This window comes from Nicotiana tabacum, chromosome 7 (assembly GCF_000715075.1).
Source record: "Nicotiana tabacum cultivar K326 chromosome 7, ASM71507v2, whole genome shotgun sequence".
Classification (NCBI taxonomy): domain Eukaryota; kingdom Viridiplantae; phylum Streptophyta; class Magnoliopsida; order Solanales; family Solanaceae; genus Nicotiana; species Nicotiana tabacum.
The window spans coordinates 4631331-4657164 of NC_134086.1; the positions used below are offsets into that span (position 1 = coordinate 4631331).

The window sequence follows — 25834 nt, forward strand, 5'->3', positions numbered from 1 at the left end:
GTATTTATTGTAATATATTAGAATCGTGTTATTAAGTTTTGTGAAAATTTTCCAACAAGATTTTTTTTAACTTTTATATATTTATCTTTTTTTACTTTAGAACTTAGAGAAAAAAATATAAAATTATATATTTAAAAAATGATGGGATGGCTTGTGGGGGCCTGTAGCCCACATAGGGTTTGGGTGGGCTGATCATTATAAGGCCCATCAAAATGATGGGCTAGCCCAGCCCAACTCGTCAATTGCTTAAAGTATCATAATTTTTCTTTATAGTATTGCAAGTTTATTCATCATATTACTGGTGCGTGATACCATGAAACGACGGCAAAACGAAACAATTCATCCAAACATTGTATTCATCAAACGATATAGTAAAATAATAGGTAACAACCATCCAAACAAGTTCTCAGGAGGATTTATAATGTTTCTACACTTTCCCTCCAGCGTGACTCGAACTCAGGACCTAACGGTCATGGGTGAATATGCTTTTACTAAGCCTCACTTGTGTTGCTATTGGATATTCATTTTCTTTAGAAAACTGTACTCAAAATATAATTGGTGAAATGACTTTTGGCATTTGAGGATAGAAAATCTAAAAATTGACTGAGGAATTATAAGCATAAATTCAAGTTGGTAGTGGAGATCCTGATTTTTCATAGCCCACATTTTCCTCACTTGGAAAAAAAATAGCGGGGCAGGTTGACACGAGTGTTGTGCGGGACGGGTCGATGCGGGTCCAAAGTACTGTGCAAGGCGGGGCGAGTTGAAATTTTGTGGGTTAAGATAGAACTCGCACCACTCCACACCACTTGCCATCCGTATATCTGATCTAATCCTAAAAATAAACTAAATAATAATAATTAAACTTTATAATCTATCTATATCTATATGTATATCTATAGTATATATCTATACTATATTAAAAGCACGAAGCCCCTTAGCGAAATATCGTTCGCCTTTTTAACCCTTTAAAATGAAAGTCCATATTAGATAAAATAGTAATTTAAGTTGTTTTCCTTATATTTGGGGTTTGAAATCAACTAAAGTTTTATTTATTAAATTGTTCCTTATTTAAACTATGTATAAAGCTCTAAAGTGACTTTGAAAAGAGGAAAACACCCAAATTTGATAAAACGCGACGCGTCCACAAATGCATGAGTAATTGATCTAGGCATTAACGAGCAAAGAAATTTCACGATGGACAAATAAAAACTCTCCTAAAAAGAAAAGTTTACTTAGAGTTAATGCATGGAATATAATATAGGTTAAGATGAGTAACTCCACTTAGAACAAACCATGTAAAATAAGTTAATCTATCAATCTACTTGCAAGAAAATTGAATTTTCTTTTTAAAAAATTGATTTTACATTTGACAAAAATAATATATTTTATTATTTTTCTAGCATTTAAGATTTTGAAATAAATATAAAATTTATCTTAAGGAATTATTTTTACTTAAATTATACTTAAGAATTCCTAACATTTATGACGAAATCACTTAAATTTTATTTGTATAAAATCTTTTCTCATTGAACACTTTAAAAATAAATTCTTATGAGCTAAAATTACAATTTGTTTATTAAATTAATATGAAGTATCTCCTAACGTTTAGTACTTTAAAATTAGTTAATATTTCATCTTATATAAATTTTCTTATTCGAACACATTGAAAATAAAAATTTTATTTGATAAAATTATAAATACACTTTAATCTTTAAAATTTGAGATGATTTAAAATTTAAAAGTTTCAAATTAATATTTATTTATTTATACTAGGCAAAATACATAGTTTACCTCCGAAACTTAGGATCAAATCCCTATTACGCACTTTTTTATGGATGAAAATGACCTTACACACTTAACCTTCTTGGATTGTATCTAATACATATCACTTTTGCTACGTGGGGGGCGTGTTTAAGGACAAATCTAAGTGCATTAAATGTTAAATTTCCTATCCCAATTCTTATTTAAAGGACACGTGTCAAAATTTTAAATTTTTACTTTTTAAAAAATATTTTGTTTCCCTTCACTTTAAACCCCCCCCCCCCAAATTCCTCTTCTTCTTCCCCGGAACCCCTCCTCTTTGAGTACGTTGCTGACTTTTCCCCCTTCTCCCATTTTCGTCTTCTTTCCCACCCTTTTTCCCCATTTTGAGGTGTAAATGTCATTTTAGTACGGTTTGATAAATTGACACCAGCAATTGGTACTCCCTGCTCATTTCCAGATAAGAACGAAATAGCATATTGTTGGATTTTGCATCTGTTACTGCTACTGTTTTCTAGAATAATTAGTTGTTTAGTTTTAGAAAGAGTCTGCTAGAAGATTCAGAATTTTAATTATAGTAAGAGCTTAGTAATTTAGTTGTAGGAGGAGTTTACTACTTTATTTATTTGGCTATTTAAAGCCCTATAATTAAAAAAAAAAATTAGAGACAATTTTTCAATCCTATTTTTCAACCTTCTTGCTGCTTGTATATTTTCTAAAATCCATAACAGTGGTATTAGAGCCTCAATTGATTGATCTTGACGGATCTCTGAATTCTTTGAAAAACAACCAATTTCAACCACTTTTAAACCATACACATTTTTACTCATGCCGATTTTTAACTAAATTTTTAACAATGGCAAGCAGCGGTCTCTCTTTGAATACCCCACAAACTTTCACTGGTGAAAACTATCAGATTTGGTCAGTGAAGATGAAATCTTATCTTGAAGCTTATAATCTATGGGAAGTTGTAATGGAAGACAGACTTATACAACCACTTCGTGCAAATCATACCCTTGCCCAAATCAAAGCTCATTCAGATGAGAAAACCAAAAAATACAAAGCCAAAACTATAACTCAAAATTCAGTTGCAGATTCAATCTTCTCTAAAATCATTGCATGTGAGACAGCAAAAGAAGCTTGGGAAACACTCAAACATGAGTATCAAGGAAGTGAATGAGGAAGACAAAATCAGATTTTAAATTTGAAAAAAGATTTTGAATCTCTTAGAATGCAAGATGATGAGACCATCACTAAGTATCCTGACCGAATTTCTTTAATTGTCAATAAAATCAGGTTGCTTGGCGAGGATTTCAAAGATGACAGGATAGTTGAAAAAATTCCTGTGACAATTCCCGAGAGATTTGAATCCAAAATTTCCTCTCTAGAAGAGTTTAAAGATCTCTCTACTATCTCTGTTGTAGAATTAATAAGTGCTCTTCAAGTACAAGAGCAAAGAAGGGCCTTCAGACAAAATAAAGTTACTGAGGGTATTTTTTATGAGAAACACCAAAAAAAAGTCGATTATCCTTATTGCAAATATTGCAAAAAGAAAACACACTTAGAAAAATTTGTTGGTGGAGACCTGATGCATTATGTGGAAATTGCAAGCAAAAAGGTCATGTTACAAAAAGTATGCAAGTTCAAAGATGCTCATGCACAAACACTAATAGCAGAAAAAAGAATTGAGGATGACCTTCTTTAGACTGCAGCAACAGAAGCAAGGAGGAGTGTTGGATTTTGCATCTGTTACTGCTACTGTTTTCTAGAATAATTAGTTGTTTAGTTTTAGGAAGAGTCTGCTAGAAGATTCAGAATTTTAATTATAGTTAGAGTTTAGTAATTTAGTTGTAGGAGGAGTCTACTACTTTATTTATTTGGCTATTTAAAGCCCTATGATTAATAAAATTTTAGAGACATATTTTCAATCCTATTTTTCAACCTTTTTGCTGCTTGTATATTAAATCCATAACACATATGATTGGTCTAATTTTTTTTTTCCGCATACAACCGAAACGACTCCCACTAGATAGCCGCCCCTTTCTCTCTTTTTACAGCCTCGTGGACGGACGAAAGAAGGGAGGTTACAGAACGGGGCAGTGAAGGCACCTCTCTGCAAGTGTAGCAACTTTGAGATGTACCCCAACACTCGCCACGATGAGTGTGGCCACAAGTAGAACATGAACGTGACCTTGTCTGAGATGATCTACCTCTCTATCTCTGAGTCTGCTGCTGGCCCTGCTGGGCTGGGGGTGCCTTGGAAGTAACCTGAAGCTTCCGATCTCAACTTCCTTTTTCAATTTAACTGTTCGATTAAATTTCGGAGTTCATTGATCCAAATTACCTCTACAATTTTAAAGAATAACAATAATGTAAAAAAGCTTTGGAAGAATTCTATACATCTAGGCTAACTTTACAAACGTCTTGTCCCTCTTTTTAAAAGAAAAACATGCGATGAAAGTTTAAAAATAAATAAGTATTGAGAGTACTTATATATTTAAATTCCCTTCATTTGAAAAGTAAGATGTGATGTTATGGATGTTTTTAGTAGAATACTTACCCTTTAAGATACTTTAATTTGAGGGGGAAAAAATTCTTTCTTGTACCAGAATAAAGATTGATACAAAATTAAAAAGGAAAATAGGCATCCGTGTTTGGCTTTTCCCTATTACTACATCATTGCTATCAAGTTTTATCCTAAAAATATACTCTCTTTTTTTTCAGTTGAATATTTGCTTGATCTCCAGGTCGCCTCCCAACATTGCCACCGGCTCCTCAACATAAGCCAAATCCTTATTCAATTGGACTAAGCTGAAATCTAATAATTATATATACAATTTTTTTTATTTGCAGTCCTACTATGGACTGAGTTGGAAATGACTAGGAGCTGATGTAACTCTAACAAAGGAAGAGATCAAATGCGAGGCAATGACTAATGTTCCTTAGCCCGTTTTTGTTGGGCCGACAAAATTTTAGGCGATCCGGGTCCGAACGCTGGGGCCCATGTAGATGTCATAGTTTATAGCACATGAAAATCTGAAAATAAGGCGAAATTTAAGTTTTATAGACCGAAAAGTTCAAAAAACGAGTAACGCTCATGGCGAGACGATGATTAATGTTCCTTAGGCCGTTTTTGATGGGTCGGAAAATTTTTAGACGATCCGGATCCGGGCGTCCTGACCCATGCAGATAGCGTGGGCTATAACACACAAAAATCTGGAAATCTGGCGGAATTTCATTTTTATGGCCCTAAAATGCCAAAAAATGAGGAATGGTCATGGCGAGGCGATTACTAATGTTCCTTATGCCATTTTTGATGGGCCAACAAAATTTTAGGCGATCAGGGTCAGGCGCCCGAGCCCATGTAGATAACATGGCTATAACACACGAAAATCAAGAAATCGGACAGAATTCCAGTTTTATGGCCCGAAAATACCAAAAAATAAGGAAAGATTATGGCGAGACAATGAATAATGTTCCTTATGCCATTTTTGATGTGTTGGCAAAATTTTAGGCGAGTCGAGGCCGGACGTCGGGGCCCAAACATATGGCATGCGCTATAGCACACGAAAATTTGCGAATTGGGCGGAATTCTAGCTTTATGGCCCTAAAATGCCGAAAAATGAGGAACGGTCATGGCGAGGCTTAGTATACTATTATTAATACAGAGAGACGACTAATCTGTAGATTATAATCCATTCCTATTGGCCTTCAAAGTCAATGCTTGCATTATACCAGAAAATGGGCCTAATGGAACTGATGTTTTTGTAACGGTTCAGAAATTGTTCCTACAGATCAGTTATTGGAACGGTTCTAACCGTTGTAATATTACATGAGTGATACTAGCACACTTTGCCTATAAAACCGTTGCCATTAATTAGCAACCATTCCCATAGGGGTTTATTTTTTGCAACGCTATGCTAATCGTGCCAATAAATAAATCTGTTGCCACGGATCTTGAAAAAAAAAATGCAATGGGAACAGTTGTTATTTCCTTCCTAAAATTTTTGCCCCTTGAATTTTCGTAAAACTCGCGCTAGAATCCCTATTTTTACACAAATTTCTTTTTGTCTTAATTAATTTCTATACCTAATAAAATTAGAAAAAACTAATGGCTATCGAAAGGCCATCCCTCTCAAAAGGGACTTCACCGAGAACGACGACTCTGTAACAAACATCGGAAGGCAGCCATCAACCGCCGACTCTGCCACCATCCCGCCAACTCTGCCACCATCCCGCCGTCAACGTCTGCAGTAGAACCTCCGACTATGTAACAGATATGGCCGTCAACAACCACCTCCTTCTACAGCCGTCACCAACAACCACCATCCTGCCGTCAACAAAATATTTCATACTCTTTGACTAGTTCCAAGATTTGATTTTCTTTTTTCTTCACCCATAAACTTTATCTCCTCCACCTGAAACAACCACCTCCTCCTATTAATCCAAGCTCCACACTTTCAAATAGCCACAAAATTTTAGGGTTTTTTCTCGACTAAGATCGACCACCTCCTTTTGCAATTTCTCTATAGTTGAGCCATAATTTGCAGATTCCATTAGTGAGGAAGAAATTGCAACTGATAGCTGTGGGATAAATCGCGGTAAGTTTTTTTAATTGCTTTTTAATTTAAATTTTAGATAACCGCATTCGATAGTTTTATTTTTGAATGAATATTTTAGTATTAATGTTCATTATTATCCGATTCAACTGATTTTTATTGTTGGGAGTATTTGAGCGACATAGTAAGAAGCATGTCTTCTTATTGTGCTTGAAATTGAATTTCATTGAAATTATGCTTTACGTAGGTACAATTGATAGGTTTTGATTGTATATTTTGTTAGATATATAACTGTTTGATTTAGTTATCTTTGTTAAAATTTTTTTTCTTATTCAACTTAACAGCTTTAAAGCTGTGAGTTTTTTCATATATGTGGCCTTACTTAGCACAATTTAATATCTTTTCATTATATACTGAAGTCAAAAGGTGAGCAAAAACCTGAATATGCTTGTTTGTTACAAGTAGATATCCATATCCCTTATTTTGCGACGCTAATAATTTTTTTCATTGTTAGCAACCATAAGCCAGAAACTAAAGGATATATGAAAGAATTCAAAGGAGAAAGCAGTAGAGAAATTTTCTGTGTATTTTTATTCAATGTTGTATACCTATTTATACAAATAAAAGGAATCAAAATTGGTTATGCTATTGTACAAGTGTAATCTTCCTATTGGTCTACTCCTAAAATTTTCTACACTAGCACGTGCTCACATGCACAAGAAATAGAATCCTAAGTTTATAGCTGTACTAAATCAACGGTGGTGATCAATTAAATCCATGTGAGATGAACGCTTGAGATTGCTTTGATTTGGACAGTTGAGATGTGTTGATTTATGAGAGAATAAATCACTTTGGTTGTTCCGACAAAGTTCCATCTTCATTTGGACCAAACCCTAAATTATTTCTCTCATCTGAGACCAAAACCATTTCCTTATCTATATCTGCATCTGTCATAGCCATGGTGGATGTTGAATAATCAGCTCCAACACCCCCCTCAAGTTGGAGGGGGTATGAACCACGCCCAACTTGCCAACAATGGAGCTGTGAGCAGGACCAGCTAAGGGCTTCGTGAAAATGTCTGCCAATTGCGATTTGGACGGAACAAAGGAGAGGGAGATGATTCCGGCCAAAAATTGTTGCCGGACAAAGTGACAGTCTAGTTCCACGTGCTTGGTACGCTCGTGAAAGACTGGATTTTTTGCGATATGAATGGCCGCTTGACTGTCGAAGAAGAGATTGACTGGCAAGGATGGAGAAATAGAGAGATCATTCAGTAATCGTATCAACCAGGTAATTTCAGTTGTGACTCTTCTCATCGAACGGTATTCTGCTTCATCAGATGAAAGAGAGACTGAGGACTGTTTCTTTGATTTCCAAGAAACAGGGGTTCCGCCCAAGCTTATAAAGAATCCACTAATAGACTCCCGATATTGAGGACAAGAGCCCCAATCAGAATCACAGAAGGCCAGGAGCTGGAAATCAGAACGTGAATTCAAAAATAAGCCCAAACCAGGGTCCTTGAGGAGGTATTTGAGACAGTGATAGGCAGCATCTAGGTGGGGCTTGAGAGGAGTTTGCATAAACTAGCTGAGGTGCTGCACAGCAAAAGAGAGATCCGGTCGATTATGGGTAAGAAAGTTCAATTTCCCCAATAAACGACGATAAAAGGTGGGATCTTGAAGCAAGACTCCCTGATCTGAACGAAGCTTTTGAGTAGGATCCAAAGGAGAAGAAGCTGGTTTCATCTCCATGCAGTCAAACTCAGATAAGAGGTCCAAGGTATAACCTGCAGTCAAACTTGATTCTGAGTTAAAAATGATACCCTGTTTTTCTCTGATAATTTCAAAACCTAGGAAATAATGTGCTTCTCCAAGATCTTTAATTTTGAACTCAGAATCAAGAAAAACTTTAAGTTCTTCCTGCTCATTGTAGTCATTTCCTGTGATTAAAATATCGTCAACGTAGACAGCCACTATAGTAATACTCCCTGCTGATTTTTTGAAAAATAAAGAGTAATCATTTAAGGAATGTGAGTACCCTTTGAAATTCAAGGCTGCGGTGAGTTTTGCATACCATTAACGTGAGGCTTGTCGCAGCCCATATAGAGGTTTCTTCAAAAGACACACATGATTGGGTGAAGGTGGAGAAGTTCCAGCTGGGAATTTCATGTAGACCTCTTCCTGCAAATCTCCATGCAAGAAGGCATTGTTCACATCCAATTGTGATACTTGCCATCCTTTCTTCACTGCAATAGCAAAGAGGCATCTGATTGTTGTCATTTTGACAACTGGAGAGAAAGTTTCATTGAAGTCTATGCCTTCTCTTTGTGTGTCTCCCCTAATAACCAATCGAGCCTTGAACCTTTCCAAAGAACCATCAGATTTGTACTTTACTCTATAGACCCATTTGCAGGGAAGAGCTTTCTTCCCAGCAGGTAAAGATACTACTTCCCAAGTCTTGTTCAAAGCAAGAGCCTCTAATTCCTTATCCATGGCCTCTTGCCATCCTGGATGTAGCATTGCTTGGGAATAAGAGGTAGGTTCTGTGAGGTAAGAAGTGGAGTTAAGTAGAGATTGGTTGGCAAATGAAAGAGCTATAAAGGGGAGCACAGTAGGCTGAAGTGGTTCCATGAAACAGGATGTAGTCAGATCAGCTAGGAATATTGAATTGCAAACATAGTCCTGTAGATATGCTGGTGGGTTGTGTGTTCTGGTAGATTTTCTGATTTCTGGCAGAGTCAAGGGTAGAGGAGAATGGGAATGGGAATTTGAATGAGAAGTAGAGGCTGGCTGTGATGAAATAGGTATGTCCTGGTGGATTGAAGTGAATGGTGACATAGAGTGTTCCATGGATGTGGTAGGCATTCGGGAAATGTGGTCTGGAATAGTATCATAATCTGTGGGTGAGGGAATGGGAAATATGGGAGGTAAGGATGAGTTGGTATAGGCAAAAGGGTATTGGTTTTCATAAAATTGAACATCCCTTGAGACTAACACCCTTTTTGTATCTAAATCCAGAACCTTGTATCCTTTTTGCCCCAAAGGGTATCCCAAAAACACACAAGGCTTAGCCCTGAGATCAAATTTGCCTCTCCCACTAGACAAAGTAGACACATAGCACAGACAACCAAAATATTTGAAAGATTCATAAGATGGTTGTTGTTTAAACAACACAAAATAAGGTGAGCTACCTTTGAGTACCTTAGAAGGCAGCCTATTAATCAGAAAAGTAGCAGTCAACACACTCTCCCCAGTAGATCAGAGGAAGTTTAGACTGAAATAGCAAGGCTATCGCAATTTCCAAAAGATGTCTATGCTTCCTCTCAACCACCCCATTCTGTTGAGGTGTGCCCACACATGATGTTTGGTGCAGTATTCCCTGTGAAGCAAGGAAAGCTGCTTCCTGAGAACCTTTGCCAAGCTCAGAAGCATTATCTGTTCTCAATTTCTGCACCTTCATCCCAAATTGTATCTCCACCATTACAAAGAAGTTCTTTAGTAGACCAAAAGCATTGCTTTTGGTACTCATGAGAAAAGTCCAAGCTGCTCTACTGTAGTCATCTACAACAGTTAGGAAATATTTGAAACCATTGTAAGTGGTCACCTTGTAGGGACCCCAAACATCAACATGAATTAACTCAAAACGCCTTTTTGTTTTAATTTGACTTATAGTAAAGGGAATTCTGGTTTGCCTAGCCTTAGGACAGATGTCACAGGAACATTCAGATTTAGAGGGCAAAGAGATAAAACTGAGATGCTTCATTGATGAAAAAGGCAAATGCCCCAGTCTAACATGCCAAAGGCTTACATCTGAAACTACATTAGCTGAGAAAGGAAAAGAAACTGATAATTCACTAAACACATTTTGACTTGAGGAAAGAGTTGTCTCTACTGCTGCTCTATTTCTAACTTGAGTTGGCTCCAAGAGGTATAGACCTTCCCTAGCTTCACCAAAAACTTGTGCCCTCTTCACTAAAAGGGCCTGCAGGAAACAATAGGAAGATGTGAAAAATAGGATTTTCTGAAATTGCAAACAGAACCTGTTAACTGACAATAGGTTGTATCTGAAACTAGGCACATGTAAAACATTGTCTAGGATGTAATCAGGCATAATAGCAATCCTTCCTATGTGAGTGACTGTGACTTTGAGTGAATTAGGCAAGTTTATGTTCAAAGGGACTGATAAAGCTATTAAAGAAACAAAGGCATTAGAGTCAAAACACATGTATTCAGAGGCCCCAGAGTCAATAATCCATGTACTAGAATTGAAAACTGAAAAACAAGTTCCTGAATATCTTGCAATTGTACCAGCAACAGCATTGGCATTGATTTCTGCTCCTGAGTTTCCTGTGTATGCAACTTTGACTTGTTTGATCATTTGCATCAGTTGAGTGAACTGCTCCTGTGAAAGGTGCTGATTCATCATTTCAGTCTGGTTAGCATTGTTATGTTCTGTTTGCTCCACTTGAAATGATCCATTTCCCCTGATTGGATTTCCCTTTGTGAATTCAAAGTCTTCTGGAAATCCAATTATTCTATAACTATCATTAACAGTGTGTCCAACCTTCTTGCAGTGACTACAAGAAACATTAGGATTAAACTTGCTTTTCTTTCCTTTGAAAGTTGAATTCCTCTGAACAAAGCTGTTGGTTCCCTTTTGCATGTTTTTTCCAGATTTTGGATACTGAGCATATCCTTTTTGATTCTGCTTTCCTCCTCTCTGTGCAAAATTGCTTTGGTTTGTGACATTAATTGCTGATGATTCAGGGCAAATGAGTGGGTTTGCATATATTTCTCTTTGGCTTTCATCTTGTAGAACAAGAGAATATGCATGGTTTATGTTTGGTAAAGGGTTCATCATGATAATGTTTCCCCTTGCTTGCCCATAACTGTCATTTAACCCCATAAGAAATTGAATGAGTGTCTCATCTTCTAGTGATTTTTCTAGTCTTTGTTTCCCCTCACAAACACATAAGCAACGACATTTCACATCACAGAATGTAACTCATCCCATAGTCGTTTGAGTCTTGTAAAATAGGTTGCTATATCATTTGTCCCTTGCATTAAACCCGATAATTCCTTTCTTAGGTGATAAAGCTTAGCTCCATTTGACTGACCAAATCTGTGTTCTAAACTTGTCCACAGGTCCTTAGCAGATTTGGAGTAGATGACACTATCCCCTATGTCTTTGGACAGTGAGTTGAGCAGCCAGGATGTGACCATGTCATTGCATCTACTCCAGGGCTGGAAATCCTTTGAATCAGCAGCTGGAGCAGGGCAAGCACCATTGATGAATCCTATTTTGTTCTTGGATGAAAGGGCTATGAGAACTGACCTTCTCCAGCCTTGAAAACCTCTACCATCAAAGGCAGAATTGACAAGCGACATTCCTGGTGCATCAGAGGAATGAAGAAAGTAAGCAATTTGAGTCAATGATGGTTGCTGCACCAGTAGTTGCCTGGGTGATCGTTTGCTCAGTGTTATCAGGAATGATTCAAGATTTGCACAGATCAAGCAAAGAAGAAGATGATGGATCGAGCTGCTATTGCTCTGATACCATGAAAGAATTCAAAGGAGAAAGCAGTAGAGAAATTTTCTGTGTATTTTTATTCAATGCTGTATACCTATTTATACAAATAAAAGGAATCAAAATTGGTTATGCTACTGTACAGGTGTAATCTTCCTATTGGTCTACTCCTAACTAAATACATATCTGTATAGAATATAAAGAAACAGAATTTTCTACACTAGCACGTGCTCACATGCGCAAGAAATAGAATCCTAAGTTTATAGATGTACTATATCAACGGTGGTGATCAATTAAATCCATGTGAGATGAACGCTTGAGATTGCTTTGATTTGGACGGCTGAGATGTGTTGATTTATGAGAGAATAAATCACTTTAGTTGTTCTGACAAAGTCCATCTTCAATTGGACCAAACCCTAAATCTTTTCTCTCATCTGAGACCAAAACCATTTCCTTATCTATATCTGCATCTACCATAGCCATGGTGGATGTTGAATAATCAGCTCCAACAATATAGTTTCTCATTGTTAGCAACCATAAGGCAGAAACTCCAATTTATATGTTTGTCGTTGTAACTTGCCTTCAATTGATATGTTACAATGTTGTCCGAATAAGTCATGTTAACTGGAAAATGGTAAGGGCTTTCAATCACGAAATCTTTTTTTGATATAATGTTGACTTGGAATTTGCTAAGGAGCAGATATATGCTGCTGCAACTTTCTTTTCTTTCAGAACACTCTGAACTCATAGCTGATATGATTTCTTATTGTCGAAGTCACCATTAAAATTGTATACACAAAGTGATACATATCTCTACGTAGGTTAAACATATCATATATTTTCTTCTCAATGTGAAAAGTACTAACACTATTTGGAAATCATGAGCTTCTTGATCAGTTTTAGATTCCATCCGGAGCTATTTTTGGGCTAAATTTTGTAGGCGAATTGTGGTTATTTATATTACATGAACTCACTTATAGGTGAGTATCTGATATAGGCACATCTAATTGCTATCTAGTACATCAAAGTAAATAAAGAGTCCATGTAATCAGGTGGCTATTTAGGTTTTCGCATTATACTTAATTTGAGCCTAATATGGATAAGATTTAACTTTGCTTACCTTGAATATTAATTTTGGTGATTTGAATATGTTATATAGGATAATTATGGATTACGGTGACAAAAGTTAGATGAATCTCCTAAGATAGACAGATAAGTATATCTGTGGCGTGAATAAAATTACCTAACAATCAACCCATAGGTCCTACTGATGAAGAGGTAAATGAGTTGGGTAGCTTCCTCGATACATTGGCAAGGAATGTAACCTTTTGTTCTCTTAATATGTTTAATTGGAGGAAACTTGAGACAAAAGAAGACATGTGAAAATATATCAAGGTTTGAAGTTCACAATATGTAATAGGTGTTTGTGGATATTTCATATTGTTTAACCTAAATGCATTAAATTTGTAGGGAAAATATGACATTCATGAAGATGCAAAAAAGTGAATTTTTCAATCAATTCAAAATGCTTGGAGAAAGCATAAAAATCAGTTAAAGAAAGACCATTTTGAACCCTATGAGAATGACGAGCTTAGAATGGGGAATGAATCCAGGATTACGGGTTGATCCTAACATGCTAGCTTTCAATGCTCGTTCACCTGGAGAAGCTTCCTTTGCACAAAAAGCAGCTATACAACTAATCAATCGTCTATATCTATAGGGACTAACAATCAAGGTCAGTACATACTCCAAATGGTACATCCCTTCTGTTACTTTTCTACCACTGCGCTCTCTCTCTCTCTCTGTTCTATTTTTTTTTTAAAGGGAAGCTAGTAAGATGGCTAAGTCTAGTTAGTTTAGTCATTTTTTAACTTCGCCTCTGGCCCTTTATCGTTGCGTAGTTCTGTGGTTGCCTTGATGGCTCTTTGTTGTTGTATACTTGCAAAGAAAGATGCCACCTTTCTCATTCTATTTTAGCTCCCAATCCCTACTTAGCCAAAAGAAACAAAGGATGTTATCTTGAAGAAATATCACAATGATCAGTCCAAGTGTTTTGAATTTTTTTAAAGAATATGATCTTTCAAAGTAAAACAAAATCTAATGCAAATGTCATGATGCCTTCACTCTTGTTTCCTTCAAATTGTAGAACGTGCGGGTTCATAATGCAGTTTCTTCCCAATTTATTAGGGAGAATTCTACTTCTAGAACTAAAGAATTAAAATTAAAAGTCAGAGTATAAATGTGTTTTTGTACTTAAATAGTCTCCAGCACATAGGAATTACTTCACTTGGAGAAAAAATATACCTCTCACCTTTCCCAAACTCCTTTTCTTATCCCCTTTGGAGTAGATCAAGAAATGGATGATGAAAAAGAACTAGACCTTACTTATAAAATTTTGAATTATTATAGATGAATGTTCTAGGAATCTTTTGTTATCAACATTTTTGAAACTTACTTACTCTCTTGAAATGTACTAAACTTATGCACTTGGGTACAATATTTGCTTTAGGGATATTATTTGCTTGAAGGATAATTTTATATTATTAATAGTTTCATTTTATGATGTATTTTAAAACAAGTGTTATTATTATTATTTGTTATATATATAAATATTTATTTATAACATGTGCTATATTTTGGTTTTAATTGAATTGATACAATAGCCTACCAGAACCGTTGCAATAGGACACAAATGACTAAACCGTTGCAATAGATCCTATAAAATATTCCAAATTGATCTATAAACGGTTCCAAATACAAATATAACAGTTGCGATACCTTACAGAAACCGTTGTTATATCCATACATAACTGTAACAATAGCTTACATAAGTGTTGCTTTAAATAATATGGTAACGGTTAAGAACCGTTGTGTAAACAATATAGTAATGGTTTTAAACCGTTCCAATTGAAAAAAATAAACGTTCCAACAGAGAAGGTGAAAACCGTTGCAACATACGTATCTATAGTCACGGTGATGCAAACCGTTACACGAACCGTTCCAATAGGCCTATCGGCACGCGAGCGGATGTAACGGGTTATAAACCGTTCCAATATACCTATGGCAACGACCATAGGGTGTCTATGGGAACGGTTGTCCAACCGTTACCGTAGACCAATTTTTTCGTAGTGATAAGAGGCGAATCCAGGATTTAAATCCTATGGGTTTAGTTTTAATGTTTTTAATATTGAACCCATTATATAGTTATAGTTATGGTTCATATCTATTATTATTATAACTTTAATGAATTTTTACATATAAAGTTTTACTCCGCGATCAAAAGTTATGGGTTCAGTTGAACCGGTAGTTAATACACTACATCCGCCTCTGCATTAGTTAATGTGCAAGTAGTACTGTTACAGCTCAAGAGTTGCCTATCCCAATGATTAATTAATGGAAACAAGTTTGTCCATATTTAGTTGAAATGAGTATCGTCTGTTTTATAGCAGAAACTCTTCTAGTAGTAGATGTCCATATGTAATAGGTGTTTGTGGATATTTCATATTGTTTATACTAACCTAAATGCATTAAATTTGTAGGGAAAATATGACATTCATGAAGATGCAAAAAAGTGGATTTTTCAATCAATTCAAAATGCTTGGAGAAAGCATAAAAATCAGTTAAAGAAAGACCATTTTGAACCCTATGAGAATGACGAGCTAAGAATGGGGAATGAATCCAGGATTACGGGTTGATCCTAACATGCTAGCTTTCAATGCTCGTTCACCTGGAGAAGCTTCCTTTGCACAAAAAGCAGCCATACAACTAATCAATCGTCTATATCTATAGGGACTAACAATCAAGGTCAGTACATACTCCAAATATTACACCCCTTCTGTTACTTTTCTACCACTGCGCTCTTTCTCTCTGTTCTATTTTTTTTAGAGGGAAGCTAGTAAGATGGCTAAGTCTAGTTAGTTTAGTCATTTTTTAACTTCGCCTCTGGCCCTTTATCGTTGCGTAGTTCTGTGGTTGCCTTGACGACTCTTTGTTGTTGTATACTTGCAAAGAAAGATGCCACCTTTCTCATTCTATTTTAGCTCCCAATCCCTACTTAGCCAAAAGAAACAAAGGATGTTAGCTTGAAGAAATATCACAATGATCAGTCCAAGTGTTTTGAATTTTTTTAAAGAATATGATCTTTCAAAGTAAAACAAAATCTAATGCAAATGTCATGATGCCTTCACTCTTGTTTCCTTCAAATTGTAGAACGTGCAGGTTCATAATGCAGTTTCTTCCCAATTTATTAGGGAGAATTCTACGTCTAGAACTAAAGAATTAAAATTAAAAATCAGAGTATAAATGTGTTTTTGTACTTAAATAGTCTCTAGCACATAGGAATTACTTCACTTGGAGAAAAAATATACCTCTCACCTTTCCCAAACTCCTTTTCTTATCCCCTTTGGAGTAGATCAAGAAATGGATGATGAAAAAGAACTAGACCTTACTTATAAAATTTTGAATTATTATAGATGAATGTTCTAGGAATCTTTTGTTATCAACATTTTTGAAACTTACTTACTCTCTTGAAATGTACTAAACTTATGCACTTGGGTACAATATTTGCTTTAGGGATATTATTTGCTTGAAGGATAATTTTATATTATTAATAGTTTCATTTTATGATGTATTTTAAAACAAGTGTTATTATTATTATTTGTTATATATATAAATATTTATTTATAACATGTGCTATATTTTGGTTTTAATTGAATTGATACAATAGCCTACCAGAACCGTTGCAATAGGACACAAATGACTAAACCGTTGCAATAGATCCTATAAAATATTCCAAATTGATCTATAAACGGTTCCAAATACAAATATAACAGTTGCGATACCTTACAGAAACCGTTGTTATATCCATACATAACTGTAACAATAGCTTACATAAGTGTTGCTTTAAATAATATGGTAACGGTTAAGAACCGTTGTGTAAACAATATAGTAATGGTTTTAAACCGTTCCAATTGAAAAAAATAAACGTTCCAACAGAGAAGGTGAAAACCGTTGCAACATACGTATCTATAGTCACGGTGATGCAAACCGTTACACGAACCGTTCCAATAGGCCTATCGGCACGCGAGCGGATGTAACGGGTTATAAACCGTTCCAATATACCTATGGCAACGACCATAGGGTGTCTATGGGAACGGTTGTCCAACCGTTACCGTAGACCAATTTTTTCGTAGTGATAAGAGGCGAATCCAGGATTTAAATCCTATGGGTTTAGTTTTAATGTTTTTAATATTGAACCCATTATATAGTTATAGTTATGGTTCATATCTATTATTATTATAACTTTAATGAATTTTTACATATAAAGTTTTACTCCGCGATCAAAAGTTATGGGTTCAGTTGAACCGGTAGTTAATACACTACATCCGCCTCTGCATTAGTTAATGTGCAAGTAGTACTGTTACAGCTCAAGAGTTGCCTATCCCAATGATTAATTAATGGAAACAAGTTTGTCCATATTTAGTTGAAATGAGTATCGTCTGTTTTATAGCAGAAACTCTTCTAGTAGTAGATGTCCATATGTAATAGGTGTTTGTGGATATTTCATATTGTTTATACTAACCTAAATGCATTAAATTTGTAGGGAAAATATGACATTCATGAAGATGCAAAAAAGTGGATTTTTCAATCAATTCAAAATGCTTGGAGAAAGCATAAAAATCAGTTAAAGAAAGACCATTTTGAACCCTATGAGAATGACGAGCTAAGAATGGGGAATGAATCCAGGATTACGGGTTGATCCTAACATGCTAGCTTTCAATGCTCGTTCACCTGGAGAAGCTTCCTTTGCACAAAAAGCAGCCATACAACTAATCAATCGTCTATATCTATAGGGACTAACAATCAAGGTCAGTACATACTCCAAATATTACACCCCTTCTGTTACTTTTCTACCACTGCGCTCTTTCTCTCTGTTCTATTTTTTTTAGAGGGAAGCTAGTAAGATGGCTAAGTCTAGTTAGTTTAGTCATTTTTTAACTTCGCCTCTGGCCCTTTATCGTTGCGTAGTTCTGTGGTTGCCTTGACGACTCTTTGTTGTTGTATACTTGCAAAGAAAGATGCCACCTTTCTCATTCTATTTTAGCTCCCAATCCCTACTTAGCCAAAAGAAACAAAGGATGTTAGCTTGAAGAAATATCACAATGATCAGTCCAAGTGTTTTGAATTTTTTTAAAGAATATGATCTTTCAAAGTAAAACAAAATCTAATGCAAATGTCATGATGCCTTCACTCTTGTTTCCTTCAAATTGTAGAACGTGCAGGTTCATAATGCAGTTTCTTCCCAATTTATTAGGGAGAATTCTACGTCTAGAACTAAAGAATTAAAATTAAAAATCAGAGTATAAATGTGTTTTTGTACTTAAATAGTCTCTATCACATAGGAATTACTTCACTTGGAGAAAAAATATACCTCTGACCTTTCCCAAACTCCTTTTCTTATCCCCTTTGGAGTAGATCAAGAAATGGATGATGAAAAAGAACTAGACCTTACTTATAAAATTTTGAATTATTATAGATGAATGTTCTAGGAATCTTTTGTTATCAACATTTTTGAAACTTACTTACTCTCTTGAAATGTACTAAACTTATGCACTTGGGTACAATATTTGCTTTAGGGATATTATTTGCTTGAAGGATAATTTTATATTATTAATAGTTTCATTTTATGATGTATTTTAAAACAAGTGTTATTATTATTATTTGTTATATATATAAATATTTATTTATAACATGTGCTATATTTTGGTTTTAATTGAATTGATACAATAGCCTACCAGAACCGTTGCAATAGGACACAAATGACTAAACCGTTGCAATAGATCCTATAAAATATTCCAAATTGATCTATAAACGGTTCCAAATACAAATATAACAGTTGCGATACCTTACAGAAACCGTTGTTATATCCATACATAACTGTAACAATAGCTTACATAAGTGTTGCTTTAAATAATATGGTAACGGTTAAGAACCGTTGTGTAAACAATATAGTAATGGTTTTAAACCGTTCCAATTGAAAAAAATAAACGTTCCAACAGAGAAGGTGAAAACCGTTGCAACATACGTATCTATAGTCACGGTGATGCAAACCGTTACACGAACCGTTCCAATAGGCCTATCGGCACGCGAGCGGATGTAACGGGTTATAAACCGTTCCAATATACCTATGGCAACGACCATAGGGTGTCTATGGGAACGGTTGTCCAACCGTTACCGTAGACCAATTTTTTCGTAGTGATAAGAGGCGAATCCAGGATTTAAATCCTATGGGTTTAGTTTTAATGTTTTTAATATTGAACCCATTATATAGTTATAGTTATGGTTCATATCTATTATTATTATAACTTTAATGAATTTTTACATATAAAGTTTTACTCCGCGATCAAAAGTTATGGGTTCAGTTGAACCGGTAGTTAATACACTACATCCGCCTCTGCATTAGTTAATGTGCAAGTAGTACTGTTACAGCTCAAGAGTTGCCTATCCCAATGATTAATTAATGGAAACAAGTTTGTCCATATTTAGTTGAAATGAGTATCGTCTGTTTTATAGCAGAAACTCTTCTAGTAGTAGATGTCCATATGTAATAGGTGTTTGTGGATATTTCATATTGTTTATACTAACCTAAATGCATTAAATTTGTAGGGAAAATATGACATTCATGAAGATGCAAAAAAGTGGATTTTTCAATCAATTCAAAATGCTTGGAGAAAGCATAAAAATCAGTTAAAGAAAGACCATTTTGAACCCTATGAGAATGACGAGCTAAGAATGGGGAATGAATCCAGGATTACGGGTTGATCCTAACATGCTAGCTTTCAATGCTCGTTCACCTGGAGAAGCTTCCTTTGCACAAAAAGCAGCCATACAACTAATCAATCGTCTATATCTATAGGGACTAACAATCAAGGTCAGTACATACTCCAAATATTACACCCCTTCTGTTACTTTTCTACCACTGCGCTCTTTCTCTCTGTTCTATTTTTTTTAGAGGGAAGCTAGTAAGATGGCTAAGTCTAGTTAGTTTAGTCATTTTTTAACTTCGCCTCTGGCCCTTTATCGTTGCGTAGTTCTGTGGTTGCCTTGACGACTCTTTGTTGTTGTATACTTGCAAAGAAAGATGCCACCTTTCTCATTCTATTTTAGCTCCCAATCCCTACTTAGCCAAAAGAAACAAAGGATGTTAGCTTGAAGAAATATCACAATGATCAGTCCAAGTGTTTTGAATTTTTTTAAAGAATATGATCTTTCAAAGTAAAACAAAATCTAATGCAAATGTCATGATGCCTTCACTCTTGTTTCCTTCAAATTGTAGAACGTGCAGGTTCATAATGCAGTTTCTTCCCAATTTATTAGGGAGAATTCTACGTCTAGAACTAAAGAATTAAAATTAAAAATCAGAGTATAAATGTGTTTTTGTACTTAAATAGTCTCTATCACATAGGAATTACTTCACTTGGAGAAAAAATATACCTCTGACCTTTCCCAAACTCCTTTTCTTATCCCCTTTGGAGTAGATCAAGAAATGGATGATGAAAAAGAACTAGACCTTACTTATAGAATTTTGAATTATTATAGATGAATGTTCTAGGAATCTTTTGTTATCAACATTTTTGAAACTTACTTACTCTCTTGAAATGTACTAAACTTATGCACTTGGGTACAATATTTGCTTTAGGGATATTATTTGCTTGAAGGATAATTTTATATTATTAATAGTTTCATTTTATGATGTATTTTAAAACAAGTGTTATTATTATTATTTGTTATATATATAAATATTTATTTATAACATGTGCTATATTTTGGTTTTAATTGAATTGATACAATAGCCTACCAGAACCGTTGCAATAGGACACAAATGACTAAACCGTTGCAATAGATCCTATAAAATATTCCAAATTGATCTATAAACGGTTCCAAATACAAATATAACCGTTGCGATACCTTACAGAAATCGTTGCTATATCCATACATAACCGTAACAATAGCTTACATAAGTGTTGCTTTAAATAATATGGTAACGGTTAAGAACCGTTGTGTAAACAATATAGTAATGGTTTTAAACCGTTCCAATTGAAAAAAATAAACGTTCCAACAGAGAAGGTGAAAACCGTTGCAATAGACGTATCTATAGTCACGGTGATGCAAACCGTTACACGAACCGTTCCAATAGGCCTATCGGCACGCGAGCGGATGTAACGGGTTATAAACCGTTCCAATATACCTATGGCAACGACCATAGGTAGTCTATGGGAACGGTTGTCCAACCGTTACCGTAGACCAATTTTTTCGTAGTGATCAGAGGCGAATCCAGGATTTAAATCCTATGGGTTTAGTTTTAATATTTTTAATATTGAACCCATTATATAGTTATAGTTATGGTTCATATCTATTATTATTATAACTTTAATGAATTTTTACATATAAAGTTTTACTCCGCGATCAAAAGTTATGGGTTCAGTTGAACCGGTAGTTAATACACTACATCCGCCTCTGCATTAGTTAATGTGCAAGTAGTACTGTTACAGCTCAAGAGTTGCCTATCCCAATGATTAATTAATGGAATCAAGTTTGTCCATATTTAGTTGAAATGAGTATCGTCTGTTTTATAGCAGAAACTCTTCTAGTAGTAGATGTCCAAAAAAGCGAGGAAACTTTTAGAGAGATCAAAGAGAAAATAAATTTAAAGCTACACTTCCTATTAGAGAGGATGATGATGAAGATGAAATATTACATACTAGAAGAATATTTCAGCAGTATTCGGTCGACAAATATATTAAACTTGAAATGTATGGACTGAGACATTACTAGTTTTAGATTAGGTGAATCTTCCAGTAGAGGCAGAGACAACTTCTTCCAACGATATACAAATGCTATTGCGTTACTGCAGCACGTTTCTCTACTTATTTTGTTTATAACTATGACATGTGACCCATCTTGGATGGAAATAAAAGTACATATGGCATAAACTGATGATGCACATTTGAACTGAATATTTAAGTTTACTTTCCTAACTTTGGTAACTCTAATCAGATGGTGCAATAAGCTGTGTCTCAGCAACACCTGTGCTTTCTTGGTTGTCCTTGCCTCCTATTCACATACAAAAGACATGATTATTCTACAAAGAGCGTCCAATCATACACCAAAAATTATATCAGAATGAAAAGTGACGCGATAAATAGTTGATCCTCTCCCTCTTGCTTGCACATGAAGCACCAACAGATGTGATTCACAAGCCTCTCCCACATTTGGCCTTCTACTTAAGTCTTGGAATCTTCTTACATAAAATCAAATGTAGTTCTGTCAAAGAATCAGCCAGTGTTCTGAGGTGTTTTTGTACAGTTATTCCTCAAAATACAAGTACTTGATAAGTGTCCTGCACTATTTACTTCTATGATATGTTTGTTTGCATTTATCTTAAAGGTCTGCTGAAGTTTCCTGGCACCAACGAGTAAAAATAGCGGTAGTCCCAAAAGTATTTGAGAGTGAACATTCCAAGCATAATGGGATGTTTTACTTACGAATCTTGCTCAAGAACCTGTAACAACCCAACCCCTCGTTTTAAGCCTTTGTGCAAGTCAGTATTACTCTTTGAGACTTGTTGGAATGGTTCGGGTTGGGACCTGAGGGCCTAGGACAGGTCTCGTCACTTTTTGGAACCATGTTGCAGCTGCAGTTTTCTGCTATCAGCTGGTGCACTGCGATTCCGGAGTAGAACCACTTTTATAATATTATTTTCTTTCTACTGCCAATATACCTCGTTTTGAGCCTCCCTTCAGGGCTTAGCGCTTTAAGCACGCCTTTGATAATTGAGGTGGATGAATTTCAATTAAGCTAAAACTACGTTCAATTGCAGATATGAAACCAACTTCATAGAGAAGGGAGAATTTCTACAAGGACTTGCCACTTGCCAGCCAGCTGCTTCTGATATATTGGCAACGCTACAAGTGCCAATTAGCAAACTAATGAGCTGATAGACAAAGACAATCTGATGATTCTGAATTTGAAGTTTAGTGTTGAGTTAAGCAGCTAGGGCAAGGATTATATATACAAGTGAATCAAGATTGGATCTACTCAAACAGCCTAAGGAGCAGCCCGGTGCACTAAGGTCCCGCTATGGGCAAGGTCCGGGGAAGGGCCAGATCCCAAGGGTCTATTGTACGCAGCCTTACCCTGCATTTCTACAAGAGGCAGTCTCCACGGCTTGAACCCGTGAAACAGGAGGTCGCGTGTTCGAGCCATGGAAACAACCTCTTGCAGAAATGCAGGGTAAGGCTACGTACAATAAAACCTTGTGGTCCGGCCCTTCCACGAACCCTGCACATAGCGGGAGTGCTGCTCCTTTACCTTCTTCTTTCTTATCATCCCAGTGGAACAAACTTACTGATCCAATTCCTGTGGAGTTAGTAAAAGAAGTTAGATGACTGAGGCTAATCTGGTTTGCCTTCCAAATATGCTGTCTTTCCTGATGCTAATTTCGTCTTCCTTTATCCGGGCTTTCCTAGTAGCAATAAGTGATCAAATGTTCAAGATGTCATATTTATATAACGAGCCTTCTATAATTGCCCGTTTCAAGGTATGCAACCTCTATATGATTGAAACTTCCTTGGGGATTAAGTCTTCTATAACACATAGGTATATATGAAGAACAATCACAAGATAATCAAATCTCACATAGTGCTGACACTCATAAAATTCCATTCCTCTGGCGAAATGAAAAGCTTAATTGCACCAGAGCAAAATGATGAAATGAAAAATAGAATTAAGCACACTTAACCTCGTGTTAACTAGCTGGAAACTCTGAATTTGAGGAATGATGACAGTTGAAATTCTTTTGTCACAAATCTGCAGAAAGAATCGACAAATAGAGTAGAGAAAAGAATCTTTGCAGACTTTTAAACCCCAATGCATGCATCACTCCTCAATTTATTGCATGAAGTTGCAGATTCAAACTCAAAGGTTAACGTTATTTGCATCCAGCAATAGCGCCTTCAATCAGAGTTTGAATCATAGAAGTCACTGGGACATTGGTGTCATGACTTCAGATTCAAGAATCGAACAACCCTGTGCATGGTTGGCCTGTCATCGGAGCTTGAAGAGACACACTGTGTTGCAACTGAAAGTAGGGCATCAAGGCTTTCAGTCTGTACTCGTTCACAATGTGGATCAACTATCTCCATTCGTCTATTCTCAGATGCTAGAAAATTCAGTTGCACGATGTCTGTCACATCTCGTAACAAAATCACATCCTTGATGTCTGTCACATAGTACTGACACTCACCTAGCTTTACAATTGCCTGTTTCAAGCTATGCAACCTCTATATGATTGACACTGTAACACATAGCAAGGTATGCAACCTCTATATGATTGACACTTCCTTGGGGATTAAATCTTCTATAACATATAGGTATATATGAAGAACAGTCACAAGATAATCAAATCAAAGACAGATTTTAGGCTCATAAGAAACATACAGAAAAAAGAGGGTATGCGTCTCAATCGATCAATCAAAACAGACTTAGCTATCAGTAGTAATGTTACAGTATAAGGAGACTGGGATTTCCGCTAGCTGCATAATAGACCCCAGCATGAGAGCATGACTACAACAATTTGCTAAGAAAGAACTCCATCCGTCCACTCTGTCTGTGCTTTTGCTGCAGTTGCCTAAGCAAGTGTCAAATTCAACACATCCTCGTTAATTTGAGATCGAAATTAAGAGAAAGCAAACATCTAATATGGGGGGAACTGAAAACTATACCATGTTACGTGCTTGACTCACGTGCTTGACGAACCACTGCCAGAAACATCCCTTGACTCACCACAGCCAGAAACATCCATCAAACAACCATTAGATGCAAATGAAGAAACTAAAACATCACAGTGGAGTTTGTTTCTACTTACATAAATATTGAGGTGAATACGGTCACATCCTTCAATCTCTTTAACTTCTTCCTTAATTCTCAAAGCTGAAGCCACCAGAGATTCACGGCTGCTGCACCTCATCAAGTCAATCCGTTTCAGCGTTGGAATATCTGCAAAGCTAAGGGGGATCTCCTCGAGATACCAGACCATTTTTATAACAAGTGTTTCAAGCTCGGGAAAGATTCCTCTGACGCATCCCACTTTGAGATACCTAAGTTCCTAAGTTTCAACACCTTAAGTTTAGGGAACGTGATATCTCCAAGACACCACTCTCCGGAACCAACAAAATCCGGATCACTTAAATCGAGATACTCCAGATTTGCTAGTCCCGCAATGAAGAAAATCGTGCTTTCTATTCGAGGCCAGTGTAGTAACAATTTCTTCACATTTGAAGGCAAGTGTAACTTGGGTACAACAGCGGACAAGGGAAAGAAAAGGCTAAGTGAATGAAGCTGGGTAAGACTCTCCAATTTGAGACAAATCTTTTCTTCATCAGAATAATTTATCAAAAAAAAGATTTCAAGTTCTTGAAGATTAGGACACCTCTGTACTAAAACATTCAAGCAATCAGCTTCGAGGTTTAACTCAACACCCTTTAATGTCCTCAAATTTTCCAACTTAGAGGATTCTTCAATGATCTGCTTTCTCCAAAAAAAAAACCAGCTTTAGTAAACTCTACACGCCTTAATTTTTTCATTTTCCAAAAATTCCCTGATAACCGTGTATACTTTGAACACTTGAGAATTAAAGTTTCTAGATGGGGCAGATGTGATTTTCCACGTGTTAGAGATAGCTATGTAATTGTCCCACATTGGAATAGGAGTAGTATCCCCTTTGTATAGAGTAGCTATAAATAACACCTCTTGTATTGCATCACATACAACAATATCAATATATCATATTTTCTCCCGTGCCTTCTCACATGGTATCAGAGCTATCGTGAGAGATTTATCGCTGTGCATAAATTCCAGCGATTCCGGGAAGTAAAATCAGTCACCGAAACCCTTTTTTTTCCTGCGACTTTCAAAGTTGTTTTGCG

General features: G+C 35.9%; 3 long non-coding RNA genes across 4 annotated transcripts; 2 read left to right on the top strand and 1 right to left on the bottom strand.

The window, feature by feature from the left end:
- The first annotated feature begins 5656 nt into the window (after positions 1-5656).
- Positions 5657-11987, top strand: LOC107760926 (uncharacterized). The gene is made up of 4 exons (XR_012711454.1): positions 5657-6365; positions 7280-7613; positions 7708-8102; positions 11468-11987. It is a non-coding gene; the product is annotated as an uncharacterized LOC107760926 (long non-coding RNA).
- Positions 11988-12245: 258 nt separating this feature from the next.
- On the top strand, positions 12246-23474 carry LOC107760924 (uncharacterized). The gene is made up of 7 exons (XR_012711455.1): positions 12246-12483; positions 13320-13584; positions 15389-15653; positions 17452-17716; positions 19515-19779; positions 22729-23023; positions 23141-23474. It is a non-coding gene; the product is annotated as an uncharacterized LOC107760924 (long non-coding RNA).
- Positions 23475-24250: 776 nt separating this feature from the next.
- Positions 24251-25399, bottom strand: LOC107760925 (uncharacterized). Of its 2 annotated transcripts, none has more exons than XR_012711457.1 (3): positions 24775-25399; positions 24632-24682; positions 24251-24537 (listed from the first exon to the last, which is right to left on the bottom strand). It is a non-coding gene; the product is annotated as an uncharacterized LOC107760925 (long non-coding RNA). The 2 variants fall into 2 exon arrangements; XR_012711456.1 differs by having other exon boundaries at positions 24632-24687; positions 24775-25286.
- Between the last annotated feature and the right edge of the window lie 435 nt (positions 25400-25834).